A 20,732-nucleotide genomic window follows, 5' to 3' on the forward strand; every position below is an offset into this window, starting at 1 on the left:
GGGTCACTTTGGGTCCTATGGTGTCCTAAGGGGTCATATCAAGTCCTATGATCCCTTAGGACACCATACGACCCATAACGACACAATTTGGTGTCTTAAGGGGTCATATGATGTCTTAGGACAACACATGACCCCTAACGACACCATATGGTGTCATAAGGGGTCCTATGGTGTCCATAGGGGTCATATGGTGTCCTACGACCCCTTAGGACACCATATGACCCCTTAAGACACCATATTGGGTCGTTATGGCTCTTATGGTGTCCATAGGAGTCATATGGTGTCCTAGGACACCTTAGGACACCATATGACCCCTTAAGACACCATATTGGGTTGTTATGGGTTATATTGTGTCCTAATGGGTCCTATTGTGCCGTATGACCCCTTTAAGACATCATATGACCCCTTAGGAAACAATATGACCCCTTATGACACCATATTGGGTCGCTATGTGTCCTATGGTGTCCTGAGGGGTCATATTGTGTCCTACGATCCCTTAGGAAACCATATGACCCATAACGACACAATTTGGTGTCTTAAGGGGTCATGTGGTTTCCTAGGACACCATATGACCTCTAACGACACTATATTGTGTCATAAGGGGATGTATGTTGTTCTTAGGGGTCATATGGTGTCCCATGAACCCTTATGACCCCTTAGGACACCATACGACCCATTATGACACCATATTGGGTCGTTATGGGTCTTATGGTGTCCTAAGGGGTCATATTATGTCCTATGACCCCTTAGGACACCATATGACCCCTAACGACACCATATGGTGTCATAAGGGTTTATATGGTGTCCTATGACCCCTTAGGACACCATATTGGGTTGTTATGGGTCCTATGGTGTCCTAAGGGTTCATATTGTGTCCTACGACCCCTTTGGACACCATATGACCTCTTAGGACACCATATGACCCCTAACGACACCATATGGTGTCATAAAGGGGTCCTATAGTGTCCATAGGGGTCATATGGCATTCTACGACCCCTTAGGACACCTATGACCCCTTAAGACACCATATTGGGTCGTTATCGGTCTTATGGTGTCCATAGGGGTCATATGATGTCCTAGAACCCCTTAGGACACCATATGACCCCTAAGACACCATATTGGGTCATATTGTGTCCTAATGGGTCATATTGTGTCATATGACCCCTTTAAGATATCATATGACACCTTAGGACACAATATGACCCCTTATGACACCATATTGGGTCGCTTTGGGTCCTATGGTGTTTGAAGGGGTCATATTATGTCCTACGACCCCTTAGGACACCATATAACCCATAACAACACAATTTGGTGTCTTAAGGGGTCATATGGTGTCCTAGGACACCATATGACCCCTAACAACACCATATGATGTCATAAGGGGTCGTATGTTGTCCTTAGGAGTCATATGGTGTCCCATGAACCCTTATGACCCCTTAGGACACCATATGACCCATTATGACACCATATTGGGTTGTTATGGGTCCTATGGTGTCCTAAGGAGTCATATTATGTCCTACAACCCCTTAGGACATCATATGATCCCTAACGACACCATATGGTGCCATAAGGGGTCCTATGGTGTCCATAGGGGTCATATGATGTCCTACAACCCCTTAGGACACCATATGACCCCTAAGACACCATATTTGGTCGTTATGGGTCATATTGTGTCATATGACCCCTTTAAGATATCATATAACCCCTTAGGACACAATATGACCCCTTATGACACCATATTGGGTCGCTTTGGGTCCTCTGATGTCCTAAGGGGTCATATTTTGTCCTATGACCCCTTAAGACACCATAAGACCCAAAGCGACCCAATATGGTGTCATAAGGGGTCATATTGTGTCTTAAGGGGTCATATGATGTCTTAAAGGGGTCATATGACATAATATGACCCATTAGGACACAATATGACCCATAATGACCCAATATGGTGTCATAAGGATTCATATGGTGTCATAAAGGGGCGATATGGTGTCCATAGGGGTCATATGGTGTCCTAGGACCCCTTAGGACACCATATTGGGTCGTTATGGGTCATATTGTGTCCTAATAGGTCATATGACCCCTTTAAGACGTCATATGACCCCTTAGAAAATAATATGACCCCTTATGACACCATATTGGGTCGCTTTGGGTCCTATGGTGTCCTAAGGGGTCATATCAAGTGTCCTACGACCTCTTAGGACACCATATGACCCATAACGACATAATTTGGTGTCTTAATCTCTCTCTCTCTCTCTCCCCCTCTCCTCTAATCTCTCTCTCTCTCTCTCTCTCCGCTAATCTCTTTATCTCTCTCCCTCCCTCCCTCTCTCTCTCTCTCTCCCCCCTCTCCCTCTCCCTAATATCATATACTAATTTATTTATAAATTAATATATTAAAATATTAATAAACATTAGATTAATTACGTGCGAATTTAGTTAGTGAATTTACTTATTAAAATCGGATCTCGACTTGTGTTGTAAAATTTTCAAATTTCAAATTTTGGCTTGGGAACGCTTTGAGATTTGGCTTGGAAGTGACAAGCCTAGAAAGTCAGTGTTCCTTGATTTTCCAGACTTTACACTGGTGGCTTATGACTTTTTTTAAGCCAAAATTGATAAAACGAAAAGGGTTTTTTAAGGACGTTCTCAGCTTTCCAACAATATAAGGCTTGTCTTATTTTGAATTTAATAAATAATTATTATTTATTTTCTAATTGAATTCTGACAATAGTCCTGATTGATAGACTGATTGAAAAACACTCATAACTTTCAAACGGTATAACATTTTTTGAATCCAAAACATGCATCACGTCCTATGGTTTGTCTACTATAGGGAAAAACTAAAAAAAATTAAATTTCATAAGGTTTTGACCAAGTTAAGGTGGTCAGATGTAGGAATTTCTGAAAAGCTGTAGTAAAAAAATCATAAACATTATTTACTTTATAAAAAAATTTAAAAAAATATGTGTCACATCCAGACATGAGTCTAATAATTATATTATAAATATTATAAAAAAATATTATGATTTGATTGTGATTAGGGTGGTCAGACATACGTCTACTTCTTATCTTTTTCCTAAAATTTTAGTACCACTTCATTGAAATTTGAAATTTTCATCAAATAGGATTTTTTTTTCCAAAAAACAACTAGTAGCTTAGAAACTACATTCAATTTTCTATATATTCTCTTCTTACATATTTTAAAAATAACGTTCACAACTTATTCAAATTTTCATGTCAAGTTGCATAACTCTAATTTTCTGAAATTTCATTGCCACTTAAGGGCTTGTTTTGGCACACCATGATCCTCTGCACATACGCATTTGTACAATATTTTCCTGAATTTTCTAAAGATGAAATTAGTGCTTTAGTTGATCGATACAAAGCTTAGTTTATGTTCAAAGAAAGAAGATTGAAGCTACTCAGTGGAAAGAGGGGAATTATTGAAACTGAGACCCATCGAATAGCCTATGAAATCAAAAAGATGGAAGAGCTCATCCAATGCTCTAAGAATGAGAAAGATGTTGTTAATCGATTGGAAATGGATGAAGAAGAGATTGTTCAAGCTGATGAAGTTTATCTTGTCAAGAAGAAGGATGACACCATTATTCATGTTGTCGATGAAGTTTAGGATTCAGTTGATCTATATGGAGACAACACTGCACCAAATATGGAGCCTCCTGTAATTACTGATATATAGGTTACCTTAGATGAGCAACTGGCAACTTAACTAAAAGTGGTCAATCCACCAAAAACAGAACAATCGGAGAAACCCCAATCTCCACTGGTCTTACAAGATACTCAGAAGGAGTCTACGGAAATTGTTGTCACATAGACTTTTGAAAAGGAAACATAGAAGAATCAATAGAAAGCAATTTCATTAAGGTTACATCCTCTGAACTGACAAATCCATTAGTCACTCTGCAAATTGATGAGGATGATAATGATTCATTAGGTATTTCAGGGCCTATTGATGTTGACAACATGAGCGCATCTTAAATGATGAAGATTGCAAGTGTCATGCAATCTAGAGTGCATAAGAAGAGACTGAAAGAGCAAAGGGTTGAAGCTGAAACAATTCAAAATGCAGTAGATATTTTATCTGGTCTGCTACTAGATACTTCTATAGCACATCTGACATCCCCTATTAGCAAACTTGGTCAGTTAGATGCAGATGCATCTGATTAAATCAAGTCACCTGAAGAAGCTGCTCAGACCTATTCTGAGAAAAATCACAACAAGAAGTATGGAGAGAAACTTGCAAAGGACATTAATACTAGCAAAATGGCTCTATCACAAAACAAAGATTTATTGGGCAAAGCTATTGAAACAAGAGGAAAGTATCTTGCTTCTACCTCTAATGTTTCATTCTGTTATTTTGGTATCACCAAAAGACAAACAGAAATAGAGCAAGAGCTGGAAAGGATATGCATGGCATACGTCCCACTTTAGGACTCTATATTTTCTTTTAGAAAATCTGTAGATGATTTGCACCATAGGTTGGAAACTTATGATCATGAGAAGGCAAAGAGACTCCAGTCTCTCAAGAAACTCAAGATTCTACCCACATCACAAGTGGACATACTACAGAGTGCCTACTCAAATGAAAAAGCTATCTTAGCAACTCTAGAAACCTGTACACTGGACTCAATGGCAAATTTCTATTCACAACTTCTATCTACAAAGGAGTACACTGAGACTGTGCTAGCGACATGGAAAAACACCATATCACAGTTGAAGCAGAATTTTAATGATATTTTCATGAGACTGGCGAATGCATAAATTTTGATACAGATTTTTTTAAAGTTATTGTTGTATATGTTGAACACACACACTCTCTCTCTCTCTCTCTCTCTCTCTATATATATATATATATTGCTTTTTCAATTTGGCATTGTTGTCAAAGGGGGAGTAGAAATATGTATGTGTGTTTTTAAAAATTTTGTATAATGCATGTATTAAGGGGGAGTATGTGTATATGTGTAAAAAAATTTTGTTGTATGCACACTTAGCGGTATTACTGTAAAAAATTTCTAAGTGTTGCCATCAATGCCAAAGGGGGATATTGTTGGCTTGATAATGATTGTAATATATTCATCATATGTTGTCATTGATGGAACACATACACACACATGTTTATATTGTTTACTGGTATAACTTGAAGTTGTTTGTACTACAAATAGTATGCTAGAGTTTATACTAAGAGGTTTATCTCTAACCGATACTTTGTGTCAACTGGTATATGCACAAAAGACAACCAGTGAATACCATTAGTCAGCATCAAGATGAAGATCAAGAGGAGACTATAGTCAGGAGATTCAAGGACAACGGTTCATATATTTAACCCCAATTGGTATTAATTGTTCCAACCAGTATTTGTTGATTTTGTGATGAGTTACTACCACCAACTGCTTGGCGGTATTTTTGTGATGAGTTATGATCACTTGTCCAGATACACTGCACCTAGGAAATTGTGTTACAATTTCTTAAGGCCGACATGAAATCATAATGTCTATATATTGACATCACAATGGATTATTTGATATAAGTGAAAGTGTTATGTTGTGTGCAAAAGTCAAAAGAGTTAAGTTGCAGAGTATGCAGAAGAGCATTGTTGAATATGTTAAGAAGGATCTGATCAAGCAAGTATTGTGCTACTCAAACAGATCAAAACAATCTTGTTGTTTTCTAACAATTACAACAAAATCAAATCCCCTAACCGGGTAAGTTCTAACAAGCTTCAATGTATAAATCCTCTAACAGGGTGATCCATTAGTTTGGATTCAGAAATCCTCCATCGAGGTTACTCCTAACAGGGTACTACCTTTAACATGGTATAAGCTTCTAATCAAGCTTTGGGATCTCTAACAAGATTTGCTCCTAGCAAAGCACTTTGTAGACCTTAACCGGTCAGTTATCTATTACTACAGATAGTTAACTTGTGAGTTCCATCTCACCATGGTTTTTACCTATTTGGGTTTTCCACATACAAACACTTGTGTTATGGTGGATGTTTTACTTTTTGTGGATGATGTTATATCATTTTGGATGGCATGCATTGTGTTTAAAAGTTTTGTTAAGTTCCTCCACCGGTTAGTGTTTGAAGTAGTTTTATTTTTGGTGTCACTGATTCACCCCCCCCTCTCAATGTTTTTCAAGTCCATCAGGTTCATGGTGTCTTCATCATTTCAGTTTGGTCTCCTAAATGCATCGATCCTTATTGGAAGAGATAGGTGATTTGTGTGAAGATCGATTGAGGATGGAAATTAGGAGGTAGTTGATCAAAATTGCAGGTCTGAGACAAATCGACTTCATCAGCAATAACCCATGATTTTGCTAATATTCCTTGGTTGAAGCATCATAATAGTCAATGATGATTAGTGCTAGCCCTGGAAGCACAAGGCGATTATATTAGAAGTTATTGGGAGGTGGAAAGGGAAGGTTTTAGTTGATATATCAGTTCTGAGAACAAACCACAACAATCAGCCATATTCCATGATTTTGCTCCTTGACTCCTACCTTGGCATCGATTTTGATATTTGGTATGGGTGATCTTCTTGGGAAGGAATAACGATTCTTTTGGGTGTAATGGAGAAGAGATTGGTATTGCAAATCATTTATTCACATACCTTTATGACAACAACAAGGGTGATTTGGGTGGAAGGATGAATTATATCATTAGAGGTTTCAAGATCAAAGATATTGCTTGCTTCTTCAAGGCGTTGTACTCTAGGTTCATTTGACATTGATATTTCCTTGTAATCTCAGTTTGTATGCATGAGTCCATGGCTGTCATATATGTTCAAATAATCTGAAAGTGGTCACTGTTAATAGTCAATGTGTTTGGGTACAAGTTGGCCAATGTAATGAGCATATGATTTCTAAATAAGGAGTGATAAGATTGATTTCATATATATATATATATATGATTACATGGGTTGCATGCCAGCTATTTGTCAAAATTATAGTTTATTGTAGTTACATATTTTTGTATATCTATTCATGCTATTGCATCAAAAACATAAAAGTACAATTGCATTATCTACTTAGATGGTTGTCCTATTGTTTACAAGTCAGTCATGTTAGTAAACCAAAATTAATAGTGTCAGAACTAGTCTAAAGTATTGCATCAATCAGAACAACATAACATTCAAGTAGTTTAGAAACCACATAACACACAGATTATATAGATAGGAAGCTTGAGAAGCAAGGAAATCAGTCTATTGTTTGACAATATCCCTTGGACATCTCAGTTTATAGCACCAGGGATATTACAGTGGTATCAGATCTTTCATCTTGCCATCCTATGATTAGATTTTGTTGAATGAGTGCAAGAGAAGTTAGGTATTATAATAGGGAACAATGGAGACAATGGTACCAAAATCCATGAGTACTCGAAGTGGATACATTGTCAGTGGCACTAAGAGAAAGCGACACTGGTAAAACAGTTCAGACTATGGCAGAAGAAGACAAAGATGCGCAAATTGAGATGAAATTTGACACCATGCTTGACATGATGTCTCGATTCCTGGGAAAAATGGAACAATAGTCCAATAACAATAACTTCCATCAACATCATGAAGCTAAACATAGTGAAAACAATTAAAATATCAGGAATACTGAGGGAGAAAGATTTGTCCACATAACTACTACTAGAGGATCAACCTCTAGACTACTTTTCCCTACTTTCATACCAAGGGAAGAACAACCACCAGTTGTTGCATCCACTACCTTTAGAGATGAAGCGAGGAAAGCTTACCAAGAGTATAATGCATTACCTATTGATTTGAAGGATCAATGGACTTTTGATCAATTTATGAATCAAAGGAATAGGAGAGGAGGTGGAAGAAATGATCATTATGTCTCGCCAATAAATGATTATCAACAGACACTTGGTAAGATCACTATGCTATATTTTGATGGAAGTAACAAATGTAGGTCTTGGGTACAAAAACTTGATAATTATCTATCACTAAGACCTATGCCTAAAGAGGATGCTATAAGATTTGCCACACTACATTTAGAACGTGTTGCTCATGAGTGGTGATACCACGGTTTGATCACACTTGGCCACAATCTCATTACCACGTATGATGAATTTACTGATAAGCTGATTGAAAGGTTCGATGTCAAGGATCCTGAAGTTAGTTTTCATGAGTTGGCACAATTGAAGCAACATGGAACTATTGATATTTATGTTGCTGATTTTTCAGAGATTAATAGTTATGGCTCCTAACATTAGCGAAAGAAGGTTGGTTGTCTTGTTCATGGAGGGATTGATGGAACCACTAAGAGTCTGGTTGAAAGAATTTGATCCACCCTCACTATAGGAGGCAATGAAAAAAGATAGGTGTATGGAGTTCATAGCCCCCAAAAGAAAAGTTTCACATAAAGAAACTCCTTCAACCAACAATGAGAGTCCTCAACAACTTGCTGAAAAGAAAATAAATCAACACCCATGATGGATGAGGAGACACGAGAAGATCTAAGGAGAAGGAAATTATGATTTTGGTGCAAGGAGCCTTACAATAGAGAGCATGAGTTCCCTTTGAGACCTAAAGGTAAGGAAAATCATGCAATGTGGGTATATTATGAGGATCCTAATTCTGAAAATTCGAATCAACCAACTGCTTCAAGGGACAATCAGGGTGGAAATGTTTTAGCAGTGTGTGAGCTGGATGAGAATCTATCTCCTATGGCTTTATTTGTTGACGAGTAGGATGAGGTTACTTTCAAATTTACAGGAACAGTCAAAGGACAACATTCCATTGCACTCTTAGACATTGGAGCTCATCACACAATTTTATTGATGGGGGATTTGTGGCTAGTTGCAAGTTGCAGACAGAGGACTTCAATGAATTTAGAGTTAGAGTTGCAGATGGATATACCCTCATGTGCACCAAATGGACAGGTAATCTTACCTTACAATATCATTATTATGAGCTACATGTTGATTTCTATGTGGTCAATATGGGTGCAGTGGATGTAGTCTTGGGCACGAAATGGCTCCAAGGCATTGGAGTATTTACCCTCAATGTGCCTAAGTTGGAAATGAAGATTGAATTGAATGACAAGACTTATGTGTTGAGGGGAATTGTAGATGGGAGCTTGCATTCTATTTCTCTTTGTAAAGGGAAGAGCAGGAAGAGGGATCATGTGGTTATTCAAGAGGAGCTTGAGATGATGGACAATCCATTGTTTGAGCTTGATGCTCCATGGTTGTTGGATAATCCACTCTATGATTTGGATGTAGATCACTCTCTTGATTTCAGTCCCAATAATGGTGTTCTAGATTATTCTTGTGCATTAGGATTTCAGACAAGTCTCATGGAGGGAAATTCAAAAGTGTACATAGTGAGGAGTTTATACAGCTTCGCCTTTGATCCTCATATTCATGACTTATTTCAAATGCATAGTTCAAGGGCACATGTGATAGATGGTTTATTTGATGGCTCACTTTTTGCAGAGGTTGGGAGCAAGTATGGTCAGTCACTTCACTTGCTCCCTCTTGAGACTTACACTCCCGTGACACTTAATGTGGAGATTGGGTTGGTTCAACGGATTCAGTTGGAGCTAATTCACAATGATAGGGACATTACACAGAATTTCCCTTGGGATCCAGGTGGGAAGAGAGTTCCTTGCAGCCATGATTGCTTGGGGACAAGTAATTTTAGGAGGGGCGGATTGTAATGTCCCCATTTTGGCCTGGAGTTGTTTGTATTTGATTGTTGGAGAAATAAGGGGAAATTATTTAATTTAATATTTTTTTTTGATCGATAAAAGGCCAAGGCCAAAGAATTTTATTAATTTAAAAAATAGTTACATTTACACCTCCACATTATTTAATTTAATATTATACAAGTTATCTCGTTATATTTATTTGAAAACATACATGAGATGACTTTATATTTTATTGAATTAATAAAGTGGCTAAGTACAAAATAAAAAAATTAATAAGTCACTTATAAAATAATATTAAATATTATTTTATTAAAAGTAGAAGTTTCTAGAAGTTGATTGATCCATGAGAGGAAACAAATAAATAGGGGATGTGGCTCATTGTTATGGAATGGTTATTTGACATCTTCTCTTGTATTGGTATTGTGGAGCCTAGGGTTTCTACAAATTTTGGTCATTGGGAATGATACCTCCCTTTGATTCACATAATTGAGGTGGTGGAAGATCATTCGAAGGGTTGCAGTTGAGAGTGAAGGGTAACTTTTCTCCTTCACATTGAGCTTATTGTGTTTCGTTTCCTTTTTCATGGTAGATGGGTTAATGGTTTCTTCAACATTTCAGTTTGGTCTCCTAAATACATTGATCCTTATTGAAAGAGAAAGGTGATTTGTGTGAAGATCAATTGAGGGTGGAATAGGAGGTAGCTGATCAAAATTGCAGGTTTGAGACAAATCGAATTCATCAACAATAACCCATGATTTTACTAATATTACTTGGTTGAAGGATCATAACAGTCAATGATGATTAGCAGTAGCCTGGAAAGCACAAGGTGATTCTATTAGAAATTTTTGGGAGGTGCAAAGGGAAGGTTTTAGTTGATATATCAATTCTAAGAACAAACTATAACAGTCAGCCATATTCCACGATTTTGTTCCTTGACTCCCATCTTGGCATCGATTTTGATATTTGGCATGGGTGATCTTCTTGGGAAGGAATAGCGATTATTTTGGGTGTTGTGGGGAAGAGTTTGGTATTGCAAATCATTTATTCTCAAACCTTTATGATAGTAGCAAGGGCGATTTGGGTGGAAGGCTGAATTATATCATTAGAGGCTTCAAGATCGAAGATATTGCTTGCTTCTTCAATGCGTTGTACTCCAAGTTCATTTGACATTGATATTTCCTTGTAATCTCAGTTTGTATGCATGAGTCCATGGCTGTCATATGTTTTTAGATAATTTGAAAGTGGTCACTATTAATAATCAATGTGTTTGGGTACAAGTTGGCCAATATAATGAGCATATGATTTCTAAATAAGGAGTAATAAGATTTATTTCATATACATATGATTACATGGGTTGCATGCCAATTATTTGTCAAAATTACAATTGGTTGTAGTTACATATTTTTGTATATTTATTCATGCTATTGCATAAAAAACATAAAGTATAGTTACATTATCAACTTAGATGGTTGTCCTATTGTTTGCAAGTCATCTGTGTTGGTAAACCAAAATTAATAGTGTCAAAACTAGTCTGAAGTATTGCATCAATCGGAACAACATAACATGCAAGTAGTTTAGAAACCCCATAACACATAGATTATATAGATAGGAAGATTGATTAGCAAGGAAATCAGTCTATTGTTTGACAATATCCCTTGGAAATCTCAGTTTATAATAGCAGGGATATTATATTAAACTTCCCATCTAACAAATAAGTTCTGAGGCTTACATAACTACTAAATTCTACCTATCCTCAAACATCCTTCACATAATGTCTTTCCCCCAACTTCTACATTACAAAATGATAGACAGCATGCCAACCACATCAACAAGATACATTCATGTTAAGCCTGTTATGTAGCAAAATGGAGCAAATAGAACTGACATATTTTAATAGTTCACTACTCCTTTTGAGAGACTTAAGATCCAACCTTAGAAAGTTATTAGAAACAACATATTTTTCTTCTTAATAGTTGTGATTCCAAAATGGTAACAACTAACAATTCTTCTTCTATTTGAAATAAACGCCGATGGCGTTTGCCTTCCAATCCACCAACAAAATTATTAGTCAGATGAAGCTTTTGGTTTTGATTTTTGCTGCTAGTTATCTAAGGAAGTTAAACTAGTACCCAACCCTAATGGAGTTTTATCTTCAAAGTTTGAAATTTTTCTTATTATTTTTAATCATTTTTTTTGTCTTATATTTCTTCTATGTGGAAGTTTTGTATAATGATGCTTTTAAAAATTAGCAATACTTAGTCTGTTACTTGTTTTTTGGGAAAACTGAGACATCTTTAGTGAGATTGAAAGCCATATGAATTTGAACCAGTTTCATTTTTTGAGAAAACCTATTCAATGTTGTGGCGTTTTGCCCTAAATTTTGTCTTACGTGTTATATTGCTTCTAAAGGGTTATGTTAATAGGACGCGACTAAACTGGCTCCAAACTGGTTGTGTTATTGACTTTTTTGATTTTTTTTTGAAAAATCAAAGCCACAACTAGTTTTGTTGATCACGATTAACGATCTGTAATTTTTTACTAACCTTCGTGTTATTGACTTTCCATGTCATTTTGGAGCCAATTTGACCACAAACTATGTTAATATGTTCCATAGAAATATTAAACTATATTTTTTTATTAGAATGCAGGTGTCCTATGTGACGAAACTACAAGGTAAATTGATTGAAATGTATGACTGGCTCTTGTATCATTATTGATTCAAATACAATTTTTGAATGAGTTTATCTCATCTATATTTGTGTTGTTACAACCTCATTATACAAATTGCCAGGATTTATAATGGACTGAATATTGCACATCCTGGTATCACTTTTATGACGAACGTTGGCTATGCATTGAAGTTATATTATCTTGACAAATATTAAGTTCACAAGGGCACATATGAGATTGGTTTGCAACTGAAAAAAAAACTTAAAATTACAAAGATGATCTTATCAGTGAAAAATGCTAAATTACTTAATAATTAATGGAGTTTTGCTTTCAATTTTTTCTGTTGAAAGTGTTATATCAAGCAAAAAACTTGTCTTCTTTATCTAATGCAAACTTAGTAAATTATGCTACAATTACTTTTTTCTTTTGATATATTGTAAGAAACCATTTGACTCATGCAAGGCTCATTGGTGAGCCAATGGTTTGATTAGAATCAGTGATCTGTAATATCTAACTACAATTTAGTTGTGTTCTAGTATATACAATTTAGCTTTTCTCTCCTCAAGAGAAGGAGTGAAAGTTTCACAAAAGATTCTTCTTAACCTTTTCATGCACATTATATTTAAAAGAGGGGGGATAACTCACTAGATCCAATCTCATCAGGAAGAGATTGAATGCTAAGTGAATGGAAAATGAATTTGGCAAGTAAAGGTAACCCCTTTTAGAATGCAATAGGTTGAATTATGCGATTTAAGACCAAGTGTAACTATGACAAAGAAATGATTGTAACTTGAGATAGAAATGCAAGATGAAGTTGTGCACCTAGAATTGGCAGTAAAATGTCGAGATGAAGCTCCCCTACAAATTTGAGAGAAAGTTGTCGGGACCGTGTTGAAAGTGCACACGGTCCTCCGAAAAACCCGCACGACAAAAAAGGATTTTCCGCCTCTGAAAATGAAGTCCAAATATGCAAATACAATTGTGCACTTGTAACCTACACACACAAAAGAGAGAAAATATTGTTGGGATTGGGGGATTATATTGTCTACCTTGCACTACGCGGCATAATATTTTGTGTTTCCCTTCGCATCTCAATACTAGAGTTGTCCGTACATGAAGGAAAGTAGTTGGTAATGAATCAACAACCGTATTCATTGCACGGTGGGAAGGAAATTGATGTCGTACGACTTCTAGACTGTATGCTAGATAGAAGGAAGTGATCGTACAATCACATTCTTGTCGTATGAGCAACATAAAACCATCGTATGGGTGGTGTGTAGCCACCGTACGTGCACTTGTATGTTGAGTGTAGTCATTGTACGAACTATTTCGTACAGAGTAGCACAACCTAGGGTTTTTCGTACGGTACAATATAGCATTGTATATTGGTTTCTTAGCCACCGTATGGGGTGAGATCCTTTGGGGGAGGTGTTGTACGACTAGGGGTGCCGTTGGGACATTACAGTGGTATCAAAGCTAGTAATCTTGCCATCCTATCAGGTAGTGGATGCAAGTGTACACCATAAGGAAGTATCGTTCTGCTAACAAAATGGGGGAACCTGCACAAGATCATGCCAAGGAAGTTATGACACTGTTAAGGGAGATAACCAGAAGCCAAGCTCAACTCAACGAAATAGTGATCAGAGGGGAACAACGACAAAAACTCATGGAGGATACACTGCGACAATTGGTCGTGGGTAAAGCAATGGAGATCATGGCAATAATTCAGTCACTAGAAGGTCAAACCCACATCACTCCCATTCCCAACCACTAATGCTGACATTTCCCCAAAGAATAGAAGCACTTCACGGGGAGCAAGAGCCCACTTTCCAGGAGTTGCAAGAGCAGCAGAATCAAGATTGGAAGGATGCAAATCTCGAGGGAGACATATCCTTCAAAGATTATGTTGAACTTTGAATGAAATACTTGGGCGGTAGAAGTCGTGGCTACTACAATGTTGATATCAAATGGAAGGTTGGTAAGAGTAATTTGTCATCCTTTGAGGGGACCGAAGCAACCTTTGCATGAGCTTGGGTACAAAAAGCAGATACCTACTTCCAGCTCAACCCGATGCCTAAAGATGAAGTTATCAAATTTGTAGCACTTCACCTGGAAGGAGTCGCTCACGAATGGTGGTATCATGGAATGGTCACCCTTGACCACGATCAAATAACTTCATATGCCGAACTCACAGAGAGGCTTATAGACCATTTTGACGGAAAGGATCCAGAAGTCAACTTCAAGGGATTGGCTCAGTTGAAGTAATCTGGGCCTATGGACAGTTACATTACAAAATTCTAGAGACTGTCCATGTTGGTGACATATATCTCAGAGAGGAGATTGGTGGTTTTATTCATGAACAAATTGATGAAACCACTGAAGGGTTGGGTGAAAGGGTTCAATCCCAACACGTTCACGAAAGTGATTAAGAAGGTGCATGACATGGCAACATATTCTTCCTCTAGAAATTTTCCTCATGCCCAACCACTCTTCGCCCTGAAGGAGAAGGATAACAAAACCTTTCTGAAGAAGTCAACATTGGATGATGCCACGAAACAGGAGTTAAGAAGGAAGAAGCTCTATTTCACTTGCAAGGAGTCATGGGAGTTGGGACACCGATGCTTGGAAAAAGGAAAGATTCATTATACTGAGGTAATGTCTGATGGCGAGGAGAAGCATGAGGAAAGTGAGCCACCAAAGGAAGAGATCATACAAGAAACAAGCTAGGCAGAGAGAATTTCCACACTGGTATGGAGGGGAGGCATCATTGCCACACTGGTGGGTACCCCAAGGTGCAATGTGTTTAGGGTATGTGGTATGCTTCAAAGGCAATGAGTCTTAATCATGCTCAACAGTGGGGCCTCACTCAACTTCATAAACTCATCATGCATCACCCAAAGGGGTTTGCATACTGAAGAGCATGAAGGGTTCAAAGTCAAGGTGAAGGGAGGAAATCTCCTATCATGCACTCACTTGGTTCAACGATTGAGCATCACCATGAGAAATTACATAGTGACAAATGATTTCTTTGTGGTAGATTTGGATGACACAGATGCCATATTGGGAATTCAATGGATGGAAACCCTCGACTGGTACACGTGGAGCTTCAAAAGGATGGAGTTCTCATTCAAGGTGGATGGAAAGAAGGTGATTCTGAGGGGAATGTCGAATGGTAGCCTAAGGGAGATTTCAGCCAAATGAATGGAAGCCATTTTCAGACATGATGAAGTTGTATGGGCAACACATTGCTTAATCTCGACAGAACCTGTGAAAGGGCAACCGACTTACTACTAGGATGAGGAACTTCAGGCACTTTTGGATAAGCACAGTTTGGTATTCATTGATATTCCACCTGGTATACCCCCACATCGAGGCTTTGAGCACACCATCGAGTTGGAGGAATGAACAAAACTTGTTATCATCACACCATATCGCCACCCGAAGAAGTTCAAAGAAGAGATAGAGAAAATGATCCAGGAACTCCTCAAAAAAGGATGGACCAGTCTTAGCTCTAGCCCCTTTGCATCCTTGGTGGTTCTGGTGAAGAAGGATGGAACTCTCAGAATGTGTGTCGACTACCGTGCACTAAAGAAGAAGACTATCAAGAATATATACCCCATCCCCAAGATCGATGAGTTGTTGGACGAACTACATGGCGCGGTCAATTTCTTTAAAATTGATCTTCGTTTCAGCTACCATCAGATCCTCATGAGGGAGCAAGATGTGGAGAAGACAAACTTTCATTGCCATTACAGATACTATGAGTTCTTGGTCATGTTGTTTGGGTTAACCAATGCTCTAACCACTTTCGAGTCCTGCATGAACCACATCTTCAACAAGCAACTGTGTAAGTTCATGTTGGTATTCTTCGATGACATACTCATCTACAACAAGACCTGGGAGGAACATCTGAGATATTTGGATGCAATATTGGGGATCATGAAGTCACAATTATTGTATGCCAAGAGGTCCAAATGTAAATTTGAAATGACTGAGGTCTTGTACTTGGGTCACATCATCAATGCCCGGGGGGTATAGGTTCACCATGAGAAGATTTAAGCAATTCTAGATTGGCCTCCACCCAAGACTCTCTCGAAGCTGCGTGAACTTTTTGGATTGTGTGCAATTATTATAGAAGGTTTGTGAAGGGATTTTCATAGCTTGGTGCACAACTGACAGATCTAACGAAGAAAGGATCCTTCCATTGGGATGCATAGGCGCAACACACTTTTGACAAGTTGAAAGAAGTTATGAGTATGTGTGTGGTTTTGGCACTACCAGACTTCACTCACCCTTTCATCCTGGAGTATGATGCTTTGGGTGAAGGCATTGGAGTGGTGTTGATGCAAGATCATCACCCCATCGTGTTCGAGAGTCGGAAGCTCTCGGGAGTGGAACAATTGTACTCCACTTATGACAAGGAGATGTTCAACATCATGCATGCCCTCACCAAGTTTCGGCAGTACCTCGTTGGAGCAAAATTTGTTGTGCAGACATATCACAACAATCTGATATATTTCTTGGAACAAAAGAACTTGAATGAGTGGCAAAACAAATGGGTGAGCTGTACTCCAAGCATATGATTTTGATATTGAGTAAGTGAAGGGCAAGAATAATGTGGTCATCGATGCCCTCTCAAGAAGACTGACTATATGTTCATTGTCACAAATCTCGGTAGATTGGAAGGCACATATGTTGGTAGAGTACTCCAAGAATTCTTTTGCATGCAAGGTGATGGATGGACAAATACAGGATGACAGGTACAAGGTGGTTGACGACATCATCTTATACAAGGATAGAATCTATTTGGTACTTGAATAAAAGATGAAGGAGAAGATTCTAAGGGAGATTCATGATTCGCCTCTCATAGGTCACCCAGGGTACCTCAACACATACATGCAAGTTCATGAGAGGTTCTCCTAGAAGGGACCAAAAGATGATGTCCTATAGTATGTACGGGAGTGTTCCACTTGCCAACTGAATAAATCCAAGCATACCTTGCCCAAAGTGCAAGGGAGAGGCTGCATTTATGTCGTGGTGGACTGTTTGACTAAATATGCCCATTTCCTTGCCATTCCCACAGCACAAGTGGTCGAGTTGTTTTTCCAGGAGATGTTTCGCTTGCATGGTCTTCCACGAAACATAGTCAGTGACAGGGATAATTGTTTCCTTAGCACCTTCTGGATGGAGTTATTTCGGTTGGTAGGAACGGAGTTGACACCGAGCACAAGCTACCACCCATAAACAGATGGTCAGATAGAGATTGTGAACAAATGGTTGGAGGGTTACCTCAAGAACTATGTTTCAACATAGCAAAAGGTGTGGGTCCGTTGGTTGCACTTAGGAGAACACTGTTACAACATTACCCATCACATGTCAATAGGTATGTCACCTTTCAAGGCACTTTATGGGTATGAGTCGTCGTCTTTTATGGATCTGACAATAGGCAACAGTCGTGCACCAAGAGCCAAGGATTGGCTGCAAGAAAGTTTGGATATCCCAAGGTCTCTCAAGGATAACCTGCAGAGGGCTCAGAATCAACAGAAGATGTATGCTAACTGACACAGGGTTGAGTGAAGCTTTGAGGTAGGAGATTTATTTTACCTCCAGCTACAACTATACAGACAATCGTCCCTAAAGAAAAGTGGTCCCGAGAAGTTGTGACCACACTTCTATAGACCCTACAGAGTGTTTCAGAGGGTGGGTGAAGTTGCCTACGAGCTGGAGGAGCTTCCTAAGGGAAGTCAGATTCACAATGTCTTTGATGTCTCATGCCTTAAAAAGGTAGTCGGACAATGTGTCATGGTTTCTGAGGAACTTCCTCCCATGGACAAAGAAGGAAAACTTATTCTGGAGCTTGCAGAGATCATCGACGTTAGAGAGAAAAGGTTGAGGTTGCATATCATCAAGGAGTATCTAATTCATTGGAAGGATCTACTGATTGAAGACACCACTTGGGAAGGCGAATAGATCTTGGAGCACCCAAGTCCGCAATTGCTTGAGGGCAAGCAATTCTCGGGCCGCGAGGACTGTAATGTCCCTGATATAATTTAATAATTTAATGAACTATTGTATCACCCCAAATTTAATAATAAAATATTTCAGGCCCCTTTTATTAGTTAAGTTTTTACCTTGCCCTGTTGGCTCGTTTGTAACCCTTCGAGAAGTTTCCCGGAGTCCATTTAAATGGCCAAGTTTGGCTTAGTTGTAGGTATGCAAATTTGGTGTTTTCTCTGTATGTTTGAATTTCTGTTGGAGTTAATTTGTCAGCCATTTTGGAGGTGGAAGATCCTCCCTACTTAACATCTACAGTTTCGGTGGGAGTAACTCCTCACCCTACTCTGCTCTGCTCTTAGTCTGAGATTATTGTAATTGGAAGTGCTATCATTATTGAATCTAAATTTCTACATACATGTCTAGTGTGCTCATTCCTATGCCAAACTGTGTTAATATGATTATATTGTCTACCTTTCAGTATGCAACATAATATTTTATGTTTCCCTTCGCATCTCAATACTCGAGTTGTTCGTACATGAAGGAAAGTAGTTGGTAGTGAATCACAACTATATTCATTGCACAGAGGGAAGGGAATTGATGTCGTACGACTTCTAGACCGTACACTGGGTAGAAGGAAGTGATCCTATGGTCACATTCTTGCTGTACGGGCATCATAACAACACAGTACAGACATGTATGCTGAGTGTAGTCACCGTATGGATTGTTTTTGTACGGAGTAGCACAGCTTGGGGTTTGTCGTACAATACAGTATATCAACGTACACTGAGTTCTTAGCCATTGTACAAGGTGAGAGCCTTTGGGGGAGGTGTTGTACGGTTGGGGGTGTCGCCAGGACATTACAGAGATGAAGAGACAGTTGGAAGAGAATGAATCATTCAGTTGGGTTATGCATTTCTCAGAATTTTGTAACTCCATGACTTGTTGTATTGGGGCTTAACATTGCTATTATAGAAATGTTGTTATGGGGAACTTTCAGGAAGCTCAAGCTTGTGTATAGTGAAATTTGATACTTAATTGTTGATTTATAGACTTTTCGAAGCTAGACAATTTCACCTTCAACCTTATTATATTTTGTCATTCATCATATGGAAAGAAGCAAGGTTTTTTTTTGTAAAGGCATGATGCAAAGGTGGGAGGATGATTAGGATCTTCTACAATCAAGTTTCAAATCACCAAAGTAAACAATCATATAGGGAGATCTTTCTCCCAACTCACCTAGCAAACTAGGCATCCTACATCTAGGCAAAATGGACTCAATTTGGTGCAGGCTTTCAAATGGTTTAGGACCTCAGGGCAGGATTCCCCAAAATATTAGGGTATCCAAACAAACTTTTTCCAAGAATTGGAAAAGGTCTCTAACATGTAGAATGGTGGAATGCTTAACAACCACCAAAAGTCCTAGTAGCCCTCCTTTTTATGACTCGTGAAAAGATCTCTCTACTCATCCCCCTTCTCCAAAATCGGAAACCTGATTTGAGTACCCTTTTCAGAGTTCTAAAACATATCTCAAAATTACCATAGGGTGTTTTGGATCATGTTCATCATAAATTGATTTCTACTGCTACACTAGAGCCATAATTAGCCCTCTTTTCCAAAACAACTACCTCTCAAATGCACACAAATCCTTAATCAATGGTTTCAATAGGTGTTATGCATCACCAAACCACCAAATCAATTGGTTTTAAAGCACCCAAACACTTTGATTTACAACAGGTTCATTCAACTCTCCAAAACACCCTTATTTACAAGCCTATCACATAGAGATGCTAGGCTTAGGGCTTGAATTTTATCACTCCAATCATGATCTCCTTCTTTCTAACCTTCAAAATCCTAAAGAGGACATTTAACCCTACCATTCCACCAGGTTTGATAATTTTCCCATAGTGGAATGTGGAGAAATTCACATTTTTGTGATCAAACCCTAGGTGGCAAGGGTTTAAAGGTAGCTTTCACCAAAATGCTTACATCTCCAAAAATACTAGATGAAATTGGACCAAAGCAGGCTACCAAATGAAAGTGTACCCACTCTAATTTCCAACCATGTGAGTCTTCAACCCAAAAGGTACCGTACAAACAAGTACCAAACACTGCAACACGAAGGAAATAATAAAACTGCAAAACAATCAGAATTGTTTTTATTTAATCTTCTCCAAACTTCATCAACCAACCTTGCCTCGATCCAAAGGGAGGCATTTAAACATGAGAGCAATATTTTCCAATGGTCCCCAACCACATTTCAAAATGGGTGACCATTGGTTACTCATTTGCATTTGTTTTTACATTCAAACTTGTAAAGTTGCTAAGCAACTTTTACAAGATTTTGACAATTTTAGCCAAACTTGACCCATTGGCCCCTAATGTCTTCA

Source organism: Cryptomeria japonica, chromosome 7 (assembly GCF_030272615.1).
Source record: "Cryptomeria japonica chromosome 7, Sugi_1.0, whole genome shotgun sequence".
NCBI classification, from domain to species: Eukaryota; Viridiplantae; Streptophyta; class Pinopsida; order Cupressales; family Cupressaceae; genus Cryptomeria; species Cryptomeria japonica.